General features: G+C 48.7%; 1 non-coding gene across 1 annotated transcript; it reads left to right on the forward strand.

The window, feature by feature from the left end:
• Positions 1-4,471: 4,471 nt before the first annotated feature.
• LOC118590542 lies at positions 4,472-4,596 on the forward strand. Its single transcript, XR_004945830.1, has one exon. It is a non-coding gene; the product is annotated as a U6atac minor spliceosomal RNA (small nuclear RNA).
• Positions 4,597-4,829: the final 233 nt, after the last annotated feature.

A 4,829-nucleotide genomic window follows, 5' to 3' on the forward strand; every position in this document is an offset into this window, starting at 1 on the left:
TGAGACAGATGCTGAGAAGAGAGGAGAGGGTTCCCAGCAGCAGATAACAGAGGTCCTTCCGGTACGAAAGGCCTGACAAAGGGGCTCACCACTGCACAAGGAAAGTGGCATCTCAGAAAGTCAGCCCGGGGCAGGCCAGGCAGCTCAGTGGGTAAAGCACTTGCCACCCATGCCTGACAGTTCAGGACCCACAGAAACAGTCTTCATGGGAGCACACATCACAACTTCATGTGGTAAGATGGGAGGTGGAAACAGGAGACTTACCTGGAAGCTTGTGAGTGAGCAGCTGCTATGTGGCCAGTAGGTCCCTTTCATCAATGATGAGTAATCAGATCACTTGGAAGTGCTCTTCCCCACCCTCTAGTCCTTCCCCGTTCCCTTGCCCCCATTTCCTCCCCTCAAAGTAGCTTGTTTCCCTAGGAGCTCCCCTTCCCTGTGGATAGATATCCACAAACCCACGGCCCCCACTTCCCCCACTCTCTCCCCTGCTTATCAATGTTTGCACTCTGTCTCCTGGACTCTCTGTCATTCCGACATTGCTGCGGATCACTGACATGACCTGTCCAGAGGACCCTGATGGCTCCTACACTCCCTGGGTTTTTGTATAACTTCAGTTTGGGTTTTGCTGTGTCCGCCGGGTTAGCTTCAAGTTTCCAGTTGTCATAGCCTTGTCCTCTAATGGCTGAGATCCCTGGCTGTCTCACTAACTTTTTCATGTGTTTGACTTCATATAAAGCCACCTTCCCCTCCAACTGAGAACCTGATGGACTGTTTACCCGGACCAATTCCACACTGGATCCCACAATCCCACTGAGACCAAGAGACAGTCCCACTCCTTCTCACCTGATACACCTCAGCACCTAAACCATAGTAGGCTCTAAATATTACCTTATATAAGGGTTGCATATGTAATTCGGTAGGTAGAGAACTTACCTAACCTGCAAACAGCCCTGGGTTCAATCCTGCACTACTTTAGCTACATAGCACATTTGAGGCCAGCGTGAGCTACAAAGACCATCTGGGGGGGAAAAAAACAAGAAAGAAAGAAAGGAAAGAAAAAAAAAACTAATGATGCATTTATTCATAAATTCATTTCTCCCCATAGTGGCTTGGCTCTAGAGCCCCCCTGTGATCCTTTGGGAGGATAAGTTGTACCACAATCTGGCGAGGAGGGCCAGTCCATCAAGTCCTCTTGACTCAAGTTTCTCCTGTGAATGCCTCACAATGTAGGAGGAGGTTGTTAAGTCTCAAATGCAGGGACAAATGGCTGAGATCCCTATTGAACATATCAAAGCAGACCTGGCTGCCAGGTTCTCCCAGCATCCCTCAGTCTCTACCTATTACAGGATATGGCTGGCATACCCCACCCTCAACCCCCCCAACTCTCCAACCCATGGGCTGGGCTGCCCTTCCCCAGAGGCTCTTCTCTATATAATCCAGACATTTTGGTTACCCACCCTCTAGGCTGCTGCACCTGGTTCCCCTCTCTCCCCTCTTCCTTACCCTCACCTTTCCTCACATGGCCCAGCTCAGTCAGGGTCGTGTCTACTTCTGGACTCTCCCAGATGGCCCTGTCTCTGCCTATACTCTCCCTTTTATCTACAGTAAACTTTCTCCTCTACCTTACACAGGAGTAGTCATCTCCTTTCCTTCTTATTTCTTTTTTTCATTCAGAGGTCACTGGGGAAAGGGGGCTTAAAATATTAGGACACACTCTTGGCCCCCAAAAAGGTGTCACACAGACCTGGGTAGGCCCCATCACCATAGGGACTCCAGCCCACTTGACTCTGCACTTTTCCTAACAGTGGGTATGAATTTGTCATGAGAAACCTCATCTCATTACAGACCCTGATGCCCTGATGAAGGATCCAGGAGAGTGTCCTGAGTCTCCACACTGGAGGAGTACCAGGTTTCCAACTTCATCCATCATGTCCCTTCTGAGGAATAAGAAAGAGAAGGCCTCCCAGCCTTGGGTTCCCACAAGTGAATTTGGATGTTATAAACTATGTTGAGAGGGTGGCATTCCAGCCTCTGACTAAGCCCCTCCATCAGTTAAATCTGCATCTAATTTTAACCCAAGTTACTCAAGAACATCACATCCTTCCGTGGCTGGGACTCCCACTCCCCGGAGCTATCATGATGTGCATTCACATGAGGAAGCACAGCTGATGGGTGTGGAGCCTACAGGACTCTGATTCCAACTGCACAGTGTTGCGAAGTGTTGGTCTGACTCTGAGGGAACTGTTGTACCTGTGAAAACTCACTGTCCCCAGAGTGGTTGAGTGCACCCCTTCAGAATCCAGACATTGACACTGAATGGCAGTATCCCAACACTAAGAGGTGGGACCTTCCACAAGCAAGAGGCTTGTGACAGTGGGACTCTCCAGGCTGGAATCAGATGCCCCTATAAAGAGGTTAACAGGGAATCATTCCTTTTGCCCTTCATCTTCCCCCACATAAAGACAGTGTTCCCTCTGGAGGACACAATGCTCAAGCTACCATTTTGAAAGAAGAGACAGGATCCTCACCAGACAGCCAACACCTTGACTTCAGACCTTCCAGCCTCCAGAATTAAGAAAGAAAAAATTTCACCTCTTCATTAAGTTACCCAGTCTGTGATATTTTTTATAGCAGCACACAGACATGCTGGATAGTTTTGTGTCAACTTTACACAGGCCAGGGTCATCTGAGAGGGGGAGAACCTCGATTGAGAAAATGCCTCCGTAAGATCCAGCTGTAGGCAAGCCTGTAGAGCATTTTCTTAATTAGTGATTGATGGAGAAGGTCCAGCTGATTGTGAGTGTTGCCATTCCTGGGCTGGCGGTCCTGAATAAGAAAACAGGCTGAGCAAGCTATGAGGAGCAAGTCAGTAAGGAGCACCTCTCCGTGGCCTCTGCATCAGCCCCTGCCTCCAGGTTCCTTCCCTGCGTGAGTTCCTGCCCTGACTGCTTTTGATGATGAACTGGTATATGGAACAGTGGGTTAAATAAACCCTTACCTCCCCACGTTGCTTTTGGTCATGGTGTTTCACCAAGGCAATAGAAACTCTAAGAGAACACCAGGAGGTCCTCAAATAAAAGACTTGAAGGAGGTCTGGAACCGCTGGGAAGATGGCAGAGGATTGTCTGGGACAAGGGCATCACTGGTTTGCACCTAGTCATGTGACGGTTGCAGGAATCACCTTTCAGTCCAGGTTCCCTGTGTACCCAGGCTACACCACCTCCACAGGAGCCTTTCAGACACTGCCTCCTCTTCTGGGAGCAGAGAGAAAGGAACAGCATAAGGGTTCTCTGGGCCAAGGCTGGAAGTCACCTGCATGCCTCCACCCTGTTCCATCAGCTGGGATGAAGGCAATGGGAGGCAGAAGCACGGGGTGGCTGCCAGGGGTCAGGGGAACAGCTTTACAGCCATCCACTCAGCCTGCCACAGGTTTCTCTCCCCCAGAGTTCTGGGTTCTCAATTTGCTTTGAACTCTCCCAGAATAACAAAGTTCATGTACTCATCCTTGATAATGGAGACCCTCACCAAGGGAAGAAAATGTCTTTGTAACAGAGACTAAGGATTCCCTACCTTCCTGTACCAGCTACCTACTCCACAGTCAGACTCAGGTTCCCATTAAGGGCAAGACTGGGTGGGATGGGAGAAGCAATTGTAGGGACAGCTGCAGCTTCAATGCTTATGAGGAAAACCCCCTGCTGCTGCCGCCACACTCCACCAAGCCTCCAACTCCTGCCGGGCTGAAGGATGTTTTTCATGATCTTCCCTCTGAACTTCAGGCCATTTGCACATCCCAGGACAGCAGCCTAGGAATTCGTGTGCAGCCAGAAGGGGTCAGCCAGAGCTATGACTTCCCAGAAGCTCTGCTGAAACAGCAGCATTTCTAAGAGACAGATGTGAAGTTACTAACGGAATGAACACCAAGCTGGGGCTCCTTGTCACTTGTCTTGCTTTGAATTCCCCAAAGTGGGTCCTTAAAAGAAGCTGTGAAAGAACTGAAGACTCTGTGCTAGCCACTTGGAATATTCATCACAGAAAAGGGACAATGGTGAAGGCTGCACACTGACAGAGTAGGCAGCCGTTTCCAAGGCCATGACGCTGGATATCCCTCTCTCTGGAGTTGGCAGGAGAAGCTGCAATATTCACTCTCGCCTAAAGCTAAGGGATATGAAACACAGAAGCCACCTGAGAAAATAGAGGGAGAGGGATGCTAAGAGTGGCAGGGTGAATTCACAGGTGAAGCCAGGGTGCTGTGCATAAAAGTCACTGTAACCAAAGCAGATGCTGTGTACCACAATGGTCAGCCTATCAAGATACCCCAGTGAAATGGCAAAAATTGTGGACTCCGATATATAAATGAAGAAACAGTAGCTGAAACATTAAGCAAACTGTATAAAATCACAGTTGATTGTAATGTAAACTTGTATAAACATTATGGACGTCAATATGGAAGTTTCGGGGGAACTAAAAATGTGTGTTGTATGAAAGGAGAGAAGGTCAGCATGTCCCTTGACAAGGATGGAGGAGGCCCTTGGCCTAATAATCTGCATATGGTTAAGACATTGCCAACTGCTTTGTGGCATGTAACCACTGCCTTTTGGAAGGAGAGAAGCAATTCCTGCAGGTTGTCCTGACTGCCACATGTGCTGTGGCAAATCCCCTGTCCCACTTTAAATAAATACATGTTTTTAAAAAAGCAAAAAAATAGAACTATCATATGACCCAGCTATGACACTGGGTAAACACATACCACAACACACCACAGAAACACCCACTCATTCATGTTCAGGGCTGCTCTATTCAATAAATGGAACCAGCCTAGATGTGCATCA

Source organism: Onychomys torridus, chromosome 8, assembly GCF_903995425.1.
Source record: "Onychomys torridus chromosome 8, mOncTor1.1, whole genome shotgun sequence".
Lineage (NCBI taxonomy): Eukaryota > Metazoa > Chordata > Mammalia > Rodentia > Cricetidae > Onychomys > Onychomys torridus.